This window comes from Mesocricetus auratus, unplaced genomic scaffold (genome assembly GCF_017639785.1).
Source record: "Mesocricetus auratus isolate SY011 unplaced genomic scaffold, BCM_Maur_2.0 Super-Scaffold_100004, whole genome shotgun sequence".
Lineage (NCBI taxonomy): Eukaryota > Metazoa > Chordata > Mammalia > Rodentia > Cricetidae > Mesocricetus > Mesocricetus auratus.
Window position 1 is genome coordinate 57,369,811 of NW_024429189.1, and position 16,960 is coordinate 57,386,770.

Genomic DNA, 16,960 nt, shown 5'->3' on the forward strand with positions numbered 1-16,960 from the left:
GGCCTTTTTCTCAGAAATTAATATCCTGAGTTTTCTTTGATCTAAAAATCATTCTCACCTCTATAAAGGGTGACTGCAATATACAATAAACATATATAAATAATATATAAGTATTTTATGGACAGATATAAAACTGTTTGACTAAAATTCAAATACTCTATAACGTAGCCAAATATTTTTATCCTCTGTAAAAATGTTTCATAAAGAAATAATGGCATGTATGCACAAATGTGTAAAAACTATTAACCAAATTAAACAGATAACTGATTTAAATATTCTCAATCTTACATATCTATCTCATCATGTACAAGTCACAGATTTGTAAATATTATATCAGGATTTTTTCTGTTCACATCATAATTTTTATATTCTGTGGAGTAGTTAACTACTCTCTCTTGTCAAGATCCAGGTCATTTCCTCCAGACATTTTTCAAAGGAAGAAAGCTGCTGAGGGGTGATTTTTCTAATCTGAATTTGTTCCATGTACTTCACTGCAGTTAATAAAGTCCAAAGAAAGAAGACGTCACAATTACCCAACATCACCCTTACACAATTCAGTATTGCTGTGATGGCCAGGGACTCTCAGCCCAAGATTCTCCATGGCATGAAGGCTAAGAGCTTGCAAATTCTGTGTGTTCTAGTCTGTGTTCTAATTCTTGGAAGATACTCCAAATAATTCTAAACTTTATTAGGAGCAAAATGTTTCACCAGAGTCTCAAACTGAGGGATAAATCTGTATGATTGGTAGCTTCTGGGAGATTGAAGGTTAGTTGTTTTTTTAAGATATGTCCCCAGTAGGTCTAACCAGCTCTAGTGGATGGCCATACACCCAAGAGTATATAAGCAGTCTTAATTGTACTCAATGGGTTAGAAAATAAATGAGGACACACTTTTATGTGGATATGTAATGAGGTTTGATCAAAATACTAAAAACAAAATTATCAAAGATTTATCAAAGATATTTTAAAAAGAGAATTATATTAAATATTAACATACAAAGTTGAAAGAAATTTTCTGCATAACTAAGAATGAAATAATGCATTTTTTGGAGTTATTCATCCCTTTTGCCTCTTACTATCTTGCTACCTCCTCTTCCATATAGCTATCTGAGCCCTGAGAGGTAGGGTTTGGTGAGAATACCCCATATGGACGAAGTGTTCCAAAATCTCTCACTCTCACATTGATCTCTGTATTAGTTATGATCTGCTGCAAGAAGAAATTTCTCTGATGATGACTGAGAAAGGCACTGATCTATGAGTATAAAGGAACATTTTTAGTAGTCACTTACTTTAGTAGAACAATATTGTTTGATTTTCTCCAAAATAACAGGACTGATGAATATATCAACTCAAAGTGTCTGTGGAAGTACACACAGAGCCAATACATGTTAAAGCCAAATGGGTCCAGGCACTGAGGGGAGGGTCCCAACACAAACTCCCATTCATTTCAACAAGTAGTTATCTGCAAACTGACACCCACAGGCAAGGGAAAATTAGTTTTCTCCAGTGGGGTATTACTGTAATTAGTAACCATACTTCAGGGTATGCCATGTTCCATAAGTAGGTAGCCATCACAAAATGATGGTGTCATTATGGTCTTTTGTGTCATGGCTTTCTTTGCATTTTCTTTTTTGTTCTATTGATCTTCTGTCTGTATGTTTTTTGATCTTGTGTTTTTGTGGTGTGTGTGTTTGCGTGTGTGTGTGTGTGTGTGTGTGTGTGTGTGTGTGTGTGTGTTCTTGAGAGAAAGAAATGGCATGGAAGTAGGTGAACAGGGAGGAAGAAAGGATTTGGAAAAAGTTAGGGGAAAAGAAACAATGATCATAATATATTGTATGAAAAATATCAAAAAAGAAGCACACTTAAAAGAAATCATGTTTTCAACAATATTGGAGAAAATATATAAAAAATAGAAACCAAAAATATTTTGAGATTTACAATGATAAAACAAAATGGGTGATAGTTTATGAGCCATCCAATGACTTTTAATCTTGAATTAGAAAATTGTGAATGTTAAAGACATTGCTGAGTAGGTGTCAATTTAAGAAGTTGTGACTAAGCTTAATGTTTTTATTGTCCATATGATCTCAAATGATGTCACAACATTCTGTAAAGAAGAATGAATCCTGGTGGTTGTGGCATATGACTTTTAGCCCAGCACTTTGGATTTAGAGGCCTGCAGTAGCTTTGGTTGCCTTTGTGTGTTAGGACCACAAACCTACAAGCCATACTCACCTGAGGTGGGAAACTTTCATCACTCTAAAGGACTCAATACACCTGCCCCACTCAATTTCCCCTACATCACTGTAGTGCATTGTTTATAAAATGGAGATCAGTGCAAAGAGCGATATTCTATTTCTTTTTATATTACTTTCCCATCTTTATTTTCCATCTTCTTGCCTTCCAAATTCAGATCTGCAGCCCCAATGACATCACGGTAATCAAATCAGATTCTATTGCTTCCTGCTTTCAATTTCTTCCTTATGCTCAGCTTTCACTTAGAAACTGTTTCTCTGGAAGGCCAGAATAAAGCTCTCATATATTTCCATAGAATGGTCATAGTATTTCCTTGATTTGTGCTTGGACATGGCTGTTACATGGGAACTTTCATTGGACTGACGAAGGAGACAATTAGAAAGGGCAGAAAAAGAGACATATTAGGTAATGTGAGTGTGACTATAAGTAAATACAATGATATATTGTTTGAAAATATCACAATGAAATCTATAGTTTCTTACTTTGTCTATAATATTAATAAAAAATTAAGACCATTAAATATATAATAATTTTGACAATACCACATTCTCATGAACTGGGATTGACATGTAAAACAAGCTATTTAAAATTAAAATAAAAAATGATAAAAAAGAACCTCTAACATATTCACAAAAAAAAGAAATTTAAATAATTGTATGAGAAGCAAAAATTTATGTTTTAAAATTTTGCTAGGGAAAGGTCCAGAGATCGATAAGAATGACACACAGAAACAGCTGACCTCAACAAGGGGGAACTCCTGGACCCCAGACTGCTGGCTGGGAAACCAGCATAGGACCAACCCAGACCCCCTAAATATGAGTGTCAGTTAGGAAGACTTGGAAGTCTATGGGGCCTCTGGTAGTGGATCAGTATTTATACATAGTGTACAATGAACTTTGGGAGCCAGTTACACATAGAAGGATACTCTCTCAGCCTAGACACATGGTTGAGGACATAGGCCCTCCTCCAAATGATGTGACAAACTTTGAAGATCCCCCATGGAAGGCCTCACTCTCGCTGTGGAGTAGAAAGGGAGTGGGATAGGTGGTCAGTGGGGGGCAGGGCTGGAATAGAGGGTGAGGAAAATGGGATTGACACGTAAAACATGATTTTTTCTAATTTAAAATTTAAAAATTGTATATAAAACTTTGCTCACCAAGAGAATACTGAAAATCAAAACTTTTATGCACCAAAAATAAGATCATGCAAGATCATAAAAGAAACACTATAGCCACTAAATTCACATACTGACACTCACACAGTGATAGTGCATGACTTAAATACCACACACACTCTTGCTAATACACAGATCATCCAAATGAAAGCTAAACAGAAATATGTTGGAGCTAAAGAAAATAAAAAACAGATACTTGTATAATATAGCTCCCCTCAAAATGTATATATCTTTTGGTCAGCACCTCATGGAACTTTCTATATAACAGACCATATGCTAGACTAGGAAGCAAGTGTCAACAAATACAAGAAAATTAATATAACAACCTGCATCTTACCTGGCCACCACAGATTAAATCTGGATATGAACAAGAGAAATCTTACAAACTCATGGAAACAGAAAAATTCACTACTGAATTAAAATGAGTCAAGAAAATAATTAAGAAATTAAAATCCTTTTAGAATCCAATTAAAATTTAAGCAAACATACTGAACGTTCTGGGGCAACTGAAGGTTTTACCAGGAGGCAAGTTCATAGCACTATGTGCCTACATTAAAATACCAGAAAGTTCTCTTATTAGTAACAGCATACGCGAAAGCTCTAAAACAAAAAAAGAAAAGGAAGAAGTAATGCCCTTTTTAGTAGACATCAAGAAATAAATCCAGAATTAAAATTAATAAAATGGAAAAGAAGTGTGAATAATAACTGAAACAAAGAGTGGATTTTTTGAGAAAATAAGTAAGATTGACAACCCCTTCTGCAAATTAACCAAAAAGCTGAAGAAGATTCAAATTAACAGCATTAGAGATGTTGTTTTGTACATACCACCTACCAAACTTAAACCAATATCAGATAAGCTGCTAGACAGTGGTGATGCACACCTTTAATCCCAGCACTATGGAGGCAGAGGCAGGGAGATCTCAGAGTTCAAGGCCAGCCTGGTCTACAGAACAAGTTCAAGGACAAAGAAACTATATCTTGAAACAGAAGGAAGAGAAGGAACAGGAGGACAAGAATAAGAGAAAAAAGATGAAGAAGAAAAAAGAAGAGAAGAATGGATGCATTCTTGAAATCTAAAGTGTGTAACATCATAAAGATGCAAACAGGAGAAAGAAAGCAGTCAAGCAGTTTATAGAGAGAACTTTAATATTAAGCCCTTTTTCCTCTGGCCCTTAACAATCTCATCATTGGCCAGAAGCCATAAATGTATTTTAATCTAAAGGCAATTTGGTCCTTTCCACAGGTGCTGGAAAAATCTAGAGGCCATAATTAGTGTTATCTTTTCACATAGTGTAAGTTTGTGTGTGAATGTTCTCTAAACCCAAGTTTAGACTCCTGGATGGAGAGGGACATGAACACTTCATAGTTTAATAACAACTAAGCACTCATTTGTACTTGCCAGGAGAAGGAAAATCAGTGCTATTCAATAAAGTGATCCTGGGTATATCAACCACTACTGAGAAAATCTAATGTTCAAGAGAAGTCTATCAAAATAATGCACCTCACAGGTTTTCATTTATATGCTTTTATTTGGTTATAATTTGGTATTTGTTTGAGGGTATGGTTTTATTTTGTTTTCAGGTTGGGGGATTTTGTGATTATATTGAATTTTCGTTTGTTTTACAGAAATAACTAAAAAAGTTTGGTGGGTAGGAAGGGAGAGAGGCTCTATAAAGATTTAGGCTGGAAAGAATATGAACAAAATATATCTAAACATAAAAATTGTTTTAAGTAAAAAAAATGTTGTCTAAGGAACATAATTAAGCATAATGCAGGTGATCTACAGCAAGCCCAGAGCCAATATCAACCTGTATGGACATAAAAACAAAGTATTCACACTGAAATTTAAAACAAGACAAAGTGTCTAGTCTTTTCATTCTTATTCAGTATAGTACTTGAAGTATCATCTAGAGTAATAAGACAACTGAAGGAGATCAAATAGATACCAATTGGAAGAGAAGTAGTCAAATTATTGTGTATATAAGTAACCCTAAAAATTCTACTGGGAAACTCCTAAAACTGATAAATACTTTCAACCTACTCTATAAAGTTTAGTACACAAGAATCAATAGCCCTTCTATATACAACTAAGAAACGGACTGAGAGGCAGGGCGTTGGTGGAGTATGCCTTTAATTCCAGCACTTGGGAGGCAGAGGCAGGCAGATCTCTGAGTTCCAGGCCAGCCTGGTCTACAGAGCAAGTTCTAGGACAGCCTCCAAAACAATACAGAGAAACCCTGTCTTGAAAAAACAAAAACAAACACAAATAAAAAAAAAGAAACAAACTAAGAAAGAAATCATGGAAAAAATATCTTTCACAATTGCCTCATAACACATAAGATATCTTGAGGTAACATTAACCAAGCAAGTGAAGGACTTGTGAGTTAAAACTCTAAGACATTGAAGAAAGTAATTGAATATGATACTAGAAATGGAAAAATATACCATGCTTATAGATTAGCTGAATAAATTTGGTAAAAAGGCCAACCTATCAAAAGCAATGTACAGACTCAATGCAATCACCATCAAATTTCTATCACAATCCTTTTTAGCACTTAAAAGGAAAATATTCAGCTTCATGTAGTGAAGCTCCAAATGACGATGTCATGATAAACGGCACACTTACTGAAAGTAAAACTAAGTATTTATTGTAGAAATTACTCACAAGATACCAAACAATTAACCCAGATGAGCCCAGTAGTTTTCTGCTGCCGAACCGGAAGCCGAAATCTGGGAAAAGAGACCAAGACTTCCTTTGTGCTGTCTTTTATCCCTTCCCCCGGAATGCCCCCTAGCCATGCCCAAAAGTGGGCCTGGCTAGTGATGTAGTTCACCGCCTATGTACGTATATGTCTTTACATCCGTCCGTATACATCTTTAGTCATGCTTAAAGTGGGTGTGTTTAGCGGTGTGGTAAACCGCTCTTTTATTACCTCATCTGTATGCGCCTCTAGTAAGTCACATGGTTAATGGCGGCATACAGGCTTCCTCCTACAATGTAGAAACACACACACATACACACACACACACGCATACACATGCCCAAAACCAACAAAAATGCAAAATACCTAAAGCAATCCTAAACTAAAAAAAAATGCAGAAATTATCACCATTGCCAACCTCAAATTGTACTACAAAGCTTATAGTAATGAAAACAGCATGGAATTGGTAGAAAGTATACATATTAAATTGAACTGTAGATTCAGATATGAATCCACACATATGTGAATACCTGCATTTTTTATAAAGAAGCTAAAAATGCATACTGGAAACAGTACATCATCTTCAGTAATGGTGCTGGTCAAACTGGAACACTACATGTAGAAGAATCAAAATAGATCCATACTTACCACCCTGCACACAACTGAACTTCAAATGGATCAAAAATCCCACTAAAATCAGATAACTTAAAGCTGATTGAAGAGAAAGTGAGGGATAGCCCAAGGCTCATTGGCACAGGAAAAGACTTTTTGAACAGAACACTGTTTGCACAGTCAGGAAGAACAACAGTTAATTTAAGGGACATCATGAAATTCTTAAGGATGCTATCATTTGAGCAAAGCAGCAGGTGCAGTATGGGAAAGATTTTTACCAGCTACACATCCAATAGAGAACCAACATCTAAAATATATAAAGTACTCAAAAGAACTGGAGATCAAGAACAAATGGAAAAATTAAAAAATGGGGGTGGGGTGGGGAGGAGGCAAGAGGATGGCAGGGAGAGGGAACTGCGATTGGTATGAAAAATAGGATTGTTTTAAAAATAAAAATGAAAAAATTGGGCTATCGATCTAAACAGTGTACTCTCAAAAGAGTAAACACAAATTGGAAAGGAACCCTAATGACGATAGCCGATGCTATAGGGGATACAATATATTTATTTACCAGAGAAATAGAGAGTCACATAAGCTAGGAGTTAGAAGCGTGGCTGGCTTCCAAAAAGGGAGGTCCTTTTTCCGTTTGCTTCCTTTTATCTCTACCTGTGCTAATTTACTTGTCCCCGCCCTCATGGGCGGATAGCTTTGTGGGGTTCACTCCTATAGAACCCTTAAAGAATTATTCAAAATCTTTAGTCATCAGGGAAGTACAAATCAAAATCACTTAGGGATTTCATCTGACACCAGGAAGAATCGTCAAGATCAATAAACAAATGGCAGCTGATACTATCGGGGATGTATCCAATTATGGTTGGAGTACAAAACTGTCATCTATTATGGAAATCAGTGTGGCGATTCCTAGGAAAGCTGCTAATCAATCTACCTCCAGATCCAGCTATACTGATCTTGGGCATACACCAAAGAACTCTCCATATTGCCACAGAGACACTTTCTCAATCATATTTGTGATGACTCTATTCAAAATTCCCAGAAATTTTAAACACACTAGATGTCCATCAACACATGAATGGGTAAAATGTGGTAAATTCATACAATGTAATATTAATCTACTGTTTTGAAAAATGAAATTTGCAGGTGAATGGATGGAGCTAGAAAAAATGTCATCCTGAGTGAGACAACTCAGCAATAAAAGACAAATATGGTATGTGTTCACTTATATAGAGAGGTTAACTGTTAAATCTTCTATAAGCAGGCTACAATCCATATAATCACATATGTTAGGTATAAATCAAGGAGGAGGATTGGATCTTCCTAGGAAGACAATTATACTTATGGATTGATGAGAGGATAGTAGAACCAGAAGAGTCAAACAGGGAGGGAAACGGAATAAGGAATTTAGAAAAGGAATTTGGAGAGGGACAGTAAAACTAAGGGCCATGTGAAGGAGTTGTATAAAAATCTAATACAGTAAAAGTTTCTTGTAATACATAAATACAGGAAGGTGTAATAATGAAATCACCAAATAGTGGAGGAGACAGAGGCCCAGCTGCTCCACTCTTTTCACCAAATGAAGCTCCCAGTACTATGCAGGGATTTGAGTTGTTGGCCAAAGGGTTCCCATAGATACCACCAAAGAACCAGGCTATTGCCAAGACTACTTGTAGCTCTCCACAAACTGAAGTAAGGGACTATTGCTGAAGACAACACTTATTGGACACTTAGATTTGAAGCTGTTGCTTTCATAGAGCCACACCCTTGTGGAGCAGTATTCATGGTACTCAATCCACTCTCCATGTTACCAAAGGAGTAAGGTAAACACAAACAGAGATTCAAAACTTTCCATATACAATGGTGACCTGCACACAAAATGAGTTAGTACAATAGTGGCATACTGCATGTAGAACTTAACAACCATTATTTGATTGGGTTTAAGTCCTACTCCATGAGATGGAATCCATTAGCGACACTGCTAAGGTAGCCAAGAGCCTTGTACTTGGTGGACTCCTGACCTAGGGAAAAACCAAATTCCACTGTTATGAAAGGAATATAGCAACAAAATGACTTCTAAGGACATTCTGACACAATCATAGATAAGTGCCTCATTCTTCCATCATCAGATAATCTCTCTCTGTCAGTAGATGGAAATGAAGGCAGAGATGCACAGGTGGACAAGGGGCAGCTTGTGTGAGACCTTGGAACACTCAGTTCTAAACAAGATGTCTCCATCAAATCCTTACACAGAAAACTGAGGAATGGCAAACATCATAAAATCCAGAGGGGTTAGAGAAAGTCAAGCAAACAAGACCTGACAGAGAATATGGCAACATACAAAAGGGACTGCACAGTTCTGTACCAGATGGTGTTCCAGCACTGGAAATGGAAGAGGACACATCCTTGACCAGAAACTATCTCCAACTGGTAATCACTTGTAAATGAAAAACAATGTTCTCCACGGGAGTCTCCCTGGCATACAAACTACTACGAAGGCCAAGCCCCATCCATAGCAATAGAAGGCCCACACTAAACTAACTCAATAGTATTTTTTGAAGTTTTTATTTTGTTTGGTTTAGATGTTTTTTAGTTTTTTATTTAAAAGATTTTTTTTACATACCAACAACAGTTTCCCTCCCTCCCCTCTTCCTGGTCCTCCAACCTTCTCTCCATACAAACCCCTCCACATTCACTCCTTAGTAAAGGTAAAGCCTCCCATGGGGAATCCACAAAGTCTGGCCTCTTGTAATTTGCAGGCAAATGGATGGAACTAGAAAAAGCATCCTGAGTGAGTTTTTGGGGTTTATTATTATTATTATTTATTTTTCAGTTTAAATTTAGATTAGAAACAATGTTGCTTCACAAGTCAGTTCCAGGTCCCTCTCCCTTTCCCTCCCATTCTCCTGTGCCCTCCCCCAAGTCCCCCCCCCCAAAATATCCCCTCATTTCCCCAGGGAGGGTGAGGCCCAGACCCTTCCCCAAGAGTTCAGGGTGAGAGTGCATCTCTCATTGTTGGATGGGAGTCCAAAGTCCATGTGTATCCTCGGGATGAATACTGATCTACTGCCCAAGGCTCAATAGATTATCTAGGCCTCCTCACTGACACTCTCATTCAGGGGGTCTTGATCAGGCCCATGCTGGATTCCCAGGCATCAGCCTGGGATTCAAGAGTTAACCCTTGTCAGGTCAGCTGTTTCTGGGGGTTAAACCAGCCCAGTCTTAATCCATTTGGTCATCAGTCCTCCCTCTCTGTTATTGGCTTTCTTGAGTTCAGCTCAGTACTTAACCGAGGGAGTCTGCCTCTTCTTCGATCAGCCACTAAATGAAATTTCTGTTTCCCAGACTCTCTGGCCATGGGTTTGTAGGCTGGCACTCCCCAGATCTAGGTCTAAAATCCATATATGAGAGAGTACATGCCATGTTTCTCTTTTTGTGACTGTGTTAACTCACTCAGGATGGTTTCTTGGAAGTGGAAGAAAAAGCAAACCAAAAAATGCAAGAAATGGAAAAAAAGCAAACCAAAAAATGCAAGAAATGTAAGAAAAAGCAAACCAAAAAAATTCAAGAAATGGAAGAAAGAACAAACCAAAAAATTCATAAAAGGCAACAAATGGGCGAAAAGTTTGTGTAATTTTATTTCATATTATTTCATTATATTTTTTCTCTCATTTGTTTTTCTTTAACACCTGTTTGTTTTCTAATGTGGAGGGGAGAACATGTGAATTTGGAAGGATGAGGAGCTGAGAAGTATACTGGAGAAATTGGGAGAGGAGCAATGATAATCAGAACATATCATATGAAAAATCTATTTTCAGTAAAACAAAAGTAAATCATTACAACTGTTAGGTATATTTTAAGAATGCACATTAATAATTAAATTATTTTTAAGTATATTTAACAGAATCTTTGGCATCACAATTAAGCTTGAGAAAAGATGCAAAAATTAGAGTAAGAAAGTAAAAGAAAGAACTTTCAATAATTTTAGTAGCAGTCCAGTTAAAGGCTAAAATCTGTATAAATAAAATAATATTATGTAAGTAAGACCAGGGCACTTGAGTAAGACAACAGGAGGTATCAGGTGAGGGGAGTATGAATGGAGGGAGAGAACACCAGGAGAAAGACTGGTATTGGGGACATTTGTGGGATGATGCAGAAATGCATTATAGTCAAAACTCCCTGGAATCTACAAGGGTGACTCTAGCAAAGTCTCATAATAATGGGGGATATGGATATGTAACTGGTTATCTTCTTTAACTATTGATGCTTCCAGTGGTGGGATTGGGACATCAACCTAGCCACAAACCCTGCATCCTACAATTTGTCCTGTCTGCAAGATGTGCTGGGATAATAGTAGCAAAGAATAGTGGGGGTGGCAAACCAATGACTGATCTAACTTGAGACCCACTCATTGAGAGAGAGTCCATGACTAACACTGCCTGGATGGCCAGGATCCAGAGGCTGAATATCTCAGAAACCTAGGATGGAACTAAACAGGACTGGCAAGAAATAAGTAAAGGAATTCTTAATGACATTGTAATGTGCTCACAGATAGAGCATAGACCAATCATCACCATAGAAGCTTTATCTAGTAACTGATGAGAATTTATGTGGAAAACCACAGCCAAACATCAGAGCTCAAGAACCCTGTAGAAGAGTGGGAGGAATCTAGAGGAGAGAAAGACACCAGAAGGTATAACATACAGAATGAACTAGGCAGGCCTCATAGGGGCTCACAGAGACTAAAGCAACAATCATGGAACCTGTAAGGGTCTGAGTTGGTTTCTCTACATGTATATTATGATTGTGTAGCTTGGTGCTCTTGTGAGAATCTTAACAGTAGGAGTAGGGGTATCTCTGTTTCTTTGGTTGCTCTTAGGACCCTTTTCTTCCTACTGAGTTGCCTTGTCCAGCCTTGATATGAGGGTTTGTGCCTAGCTTATTGTAATTTGTTATGTGGTCTACAGTTGATATCCCTGGGAAGCTTGCTCTTTTCTGAAGGGAAGCAAAGAAGTATATCTGGGGGAGAAGAGACTTGAGGGAAGTAACAGGGAAGGGGAATTGCAGTTGGGATGCATTGTGTGAGGAAAGAATAAATTTAAAAAAGTATAACTTTTTTAAAAAGTCACGGTGGTAAAATACATTATAATTAAGGAAGTAAGTGTAATATTATACATTAGATATGTTTGCTTCTTCATCCCATAAATCTGAACCTGCTAGTTTTTGTCATCTGAATAAGGGATATAGATATAGAAATAGACACAGATAGATAGATGATAGATAGACAGATATGTATATATATATGTATGTGTGTGTATTTAAATAAGATATTTATTATACATATAAAATATAATCTTCACATATGTATTATATATATTTATACATATTTGTATATTACCTGTCTGTCAGATGATGCTGGAGTTCAGATGCTGTTATACAAAAGCAGAAATTATGGGTAACTATATGAGATGATGAGAATGAACTGTCTGTGTTTACTTATAACATCAACATTTATTTCAAAATAAGATACCAGTACAAGTAAAACTCCTGTAAAGCATAAGTTTCCATAGCACAATGAAAAGGTATTTGTTTGTAATATTTTTATGATTCTCCAAGTTAACTTCAGACTGAGAAACTGGTTTTTTATAAATTAATATGCGAACTATTGACTATACCAAAATAAATAATTTTAAAATTTGTCAGAAAATAGTAGAAATGTATTACAATTTTTAGGAAATATTATGTTTTCTTCAATATCATGGCTAAAACAATAAAAAATACTTAGTCTTTAACAGGAAAGATTAAATGCATTATTGACTATTAAGCATAATAAAAATATACTTACAATTTGGCTTTATGAGTTTTTCCATGGCTAGAAATTAGGATATCATGAACAATAGACCATCTAACAAAACTGTCCATTGTTCGTGTTATTAAACAAATTACATCTGCTGGCCAAGTAACATAAACTAGAAAAAGACAATGAAGTAAGCAGAAATAGCAAGCCTAAAACAATAAGCATGTAGCTATGTAATCAGCTTTATTGACAGAGTAATTGGCCAATCAATTTCTAAGAATCTCATTGATTCCAGGAATGTATCTGGAATCAGCATGAATGGTGATATGCAGAAAAAATGTCTTTTCTTCACTGCACAAAAGAAACGAATCACTTTATTTTAACACATATTTTTATATAAGAAAAATATAATTCACTAAGCATAAATTTTCCTTTAATAGACTAAGCCTTATATCCTTTATTAATATTCCAGAAATCATTCATTAAATTGTTTTTAATCTGAGATGATGTCAATCATATTCAGGGTGGTATGGCCATAGACTTGATTATTTGTGATATTTTGTTTCTTATGGATTTTTTTCTAAGAAAATCAACAGTATAGATACATTGAATTAGTTCCATAATCCCTGCTTACAACTTATTGCTCCTTACTTACCTTAGAACTACTAGAACATTCAGTAAGAAGACATTCTTATTCTATCTGTAGATAAAACTTTGCAGAATAGGTTTTCCATAGACTTTTTCATCTCTGAATTTCTTAAGGCATATATTAAAGGGTTCAAAATAGGAGTGGTAATTATATAAAAAACAGTAACGGATTTATCAATAGAAAAGTTGTAAACAGGTCTAACATACATGAAAATACAGGGAACAAAAAAGAGGACAATCACCATGATGTGGGAGCTGCAGGTGGATAGGGCTTTGTGCCTCCCTTCCTGACTGTGAGTCTTAAGAGATCGTAGGTTGATTCTGTAGGAGATTATGAGAATTATAAAGACTAAAATACATATTGCTCCACCATTGGAAACTACATGACTCCAATGAAGTATGTATCTATACATGCAATTCCTAATAATGGGTACATGTCACAGATAAAATGGTCAAGGACATTGGTACCACAGAAGGGCAGGTTGTATACAAAGAGAAGTTGAGCCACAGAATGTGCAAGGCCTCCAGTCCAGGACACCACCAACAGGAGGAAGCAAAACCGCCGATTCATGATGATCAAATAATGCAATGGTTTGCAGATGGCCACATAACGATCATAGGCCATCACCACCAGAAGAAATACCTCAGCACCACCAAGTAGGTGTTCTAAAAAGAGCTGACTCATGCAAGCTGGAAAGGAAATGGTCTTTCTATCACACAGCAAGTCTACCATCATCTTCAGTGAAATAGTAGTGGAATAAACAGCATCCAGAAGTGGCAGATAGGCAAGGAAGAAGTACATTGGGGTTCCTAAGGAGGGGCTAGCAATGATTGTCCCCACAATGACCAGGTTACCCACTATTGTCACAATATAGATGAGTAAAAACATAACAAATAATGCTTTTTGCCCAGCAGAGTCCTGAGTGAAGCCAAGAAGAACAAACTGTGATATTGGTTACCCGTCCCATTAAGCCTTTTAGAAGTGCTGTTTTGTTGACTAAAGGTATTGATCAGATCTTTCCATGGTGTTATGATCATGACCATCAGTTCACTATGGCCTATACCACATCATTATCTGTTCCATGGATTAACCTGAAGTATTAATTTAATAATCATTTCTAGCTTTTTTCCCAATGAGCCCAGCAATCCTATGTTAGCTCCTTTCCTTAAGAGATTTTGTTGAGAATGAAAATATAATGTCATATGTCAAGGGGCAGTGACAAGTTTAGTTAGGGTTTTATCTGCATTGACATTCTTATTCTCCAAGAACCACTAACTTGATCAACCTATGTATTGTTCTCTTCATTTCAACCATTCTGCCAGTAATTATCTTTTCACCACATATTGCTTTGGGGTTTGATTGTTCTTATTTTATTAAACCATAAGATGCATTGTTAAAGGGGACCTTATGTCAAGTGACAAATTTTAACAGACACTGTATGGTATGGCAAAAAAGTAGGAACAAATGGGAGAAAGCAAAAGAAGCAACTGAAGTGGGAAAGGCCAAAAATGAAAACAAATGCAATAAAATTATAAAGGTTCATATGTGTGAAGATGCCATGATGTCTATCACTTTGTCCATTAAAAAGTATAATGTAAAAGTTAATTATAAGAGAGTAGCTGTCCCTCTGGCATCATCAGGTAAACAGGCCTGCTTCCCGGCCTGTGTTCCAGAGCCTGCAGATCACCTGGGAACTGCACAGAGCTCCCAATCCCGGCGGGAGCCAAGCACCCCAGACTCCAGATCTTCTCTCTCACCAACGAGTCCAGGAAACTAGAGGAGGCTGGGAGTACAGGGAAGTAGCTGTCCCTCTGGCATCATCAGGTAAACAGGCCGGCTTCCCGGCCTGTGTTCCAGAGCCTGCAGATCACCTGGGAACTGCACAGAGCTCCCAATCCCGGCGGGAGCCAAGCACCCCAGACTCCAGATCTTCTCTCCCACCAAACAGACCAGGAAACTAGAGGAGCCAGGGAGACCAGGGGAGTAGCTGTTCCGGATCAGGTACAACAGGACCCAGCATAGGGTCCAGGGGACCAGGTAGGAGGCTAAGCGCCCCAGATTCCTGTTCTTCTTCTCCACCCACGGACCAGCATTTGGACAAGGTATAGAAGAACCACCAGATTACCGGACTTACTAGCACCCACCAAAAGGGAACTCTGGTCCCCAGACCAGGAAGGGGCTCTTTCTGCACCCACTAGAAGAAGAGATGGGAAAGAGACAATACAAAAACACAGTCAGCAACAGAAAAACAAATATGACACCGCCAGATTCTAGAGACTCCACACCAGCAAGACCCCAATATTCTAACGCGAAGGAAGCAGAAGAGAACGACCTTAAAAGCACTTTCATGAAAATGATAGAGGCCCTAAAAGAGGATATTGGAAAATCCCTCAAAGAAATGGAAGAAAAAACAAACCAAAAAATGCAAGAAATGGAAGAAAAAACAAACCAAAAAATGCAAGAATTGGAAGAAAAAACAAACCAAAAAAGGCACGAAATGGAAGAAGAAAAGAAGCAAAAAATGCAAGAAATGGAAGAAAAAGCAAAGCAAAAAATGCAAGAATTAGAAGAAGAAACATACCAAAAAAGGAAGGAAATGGTAGAAAAAACAAAGCAAAAAATGAAAAAAATGGAGGAAGAAACAAACCAAAAAAGGCAGGAAATGGAAGAAGAAACAAAGCACAAAATCCAAGAAATGGAACAAAAAGCAAACCAAAAAATGCAAGAAATGGAAGAAAGAACAAACCAAAAAAATCATAAAAGGCAACAAATGGACGAACAGATAAACAGAAAATTGCAAGAAGCAATGCAAACGCTGCAAGGGTTGAAAACTGAAATAGAGACACTAAAAAAAAACACAATCTGAAGAAAGGCAGAAAATAGAAAACCTGGACAAACAGTCAGGCACTACCAATACAAGCATTACCAACAGAATAGAAGAGATGGAAGAGAGAATCTCAAGTGTTGAAGATACATTAGGAGAAATGGATTTATCAACCAAAGAAAACCTTAAATCCAACAAATCCTTAACACAAAACATCCAGGAATTATGGGACACCATGAAAAGACCAAACCTAAGAATAATAGGTATAGAAGAAGGAGAAGAAATCCACCCAAAGGGGCAGAAGGCATATTCAACAAAATCATAGAAGAAAACTTTCCCAACCTTAAGAAAGACATGCCAATGAAGGTACAAGAAGCCTACAGAACACCAAATAGAGTGGACCACAAAAAAAAAATTCCCTCGCCACATAACAATCAAGACCCCAAACATACAGAATAAAGAAAGAATATTAAGAGCAGCTAAGGAAAAAGGTCAAGTAACATGTAAAGGCAGACCTATCAGAATTACACCTGATTTCTCCATGGAAACTCTGAAAGCCAGAAGGTCCTGGATAGATATTCTACCTACACTAAGAGACCACGGATGCCAGCCCAGACTACTATACCCGGCAAAGCTCTCAATCACTATAGACGGAGAAAACAAGATATTCCATGACAAAACTAGATTCAACCAATATGTGTCCACTAACCCAGCCCTACAGAAAATTTTGGAAGGAAAACTCCAACCCAAGGAAGCTAACTACAACCAGAAAAACATAAGCATTAGAGAATCCCTCTCTACCAACAGCCAAAAGAACAAAGGGGTGAAATTCCACCCATAATTCCACCAACAACAACCATCGCAAATCGAAGAAGGATGAGCAATCAATGGTCATTAATATCCCTCAATATTAACGGCCTTAACTCACCCATAAA

At 37.1% G+C, this 16,960-nt stretch overlaps 1 pseudogene; it reads right to left on the reverse strand.

Annotated features, from left to right (window-relative positions):
- Positions 1–13,226: 13,226 nt before the first annotated feature.
- On the reverse strand, positions 13,227–14,168 carry LOC101828240 (annotated as a pseudogene).
- Positions 14,169–16,960: the final 2,792 nt, after the last annotated feature.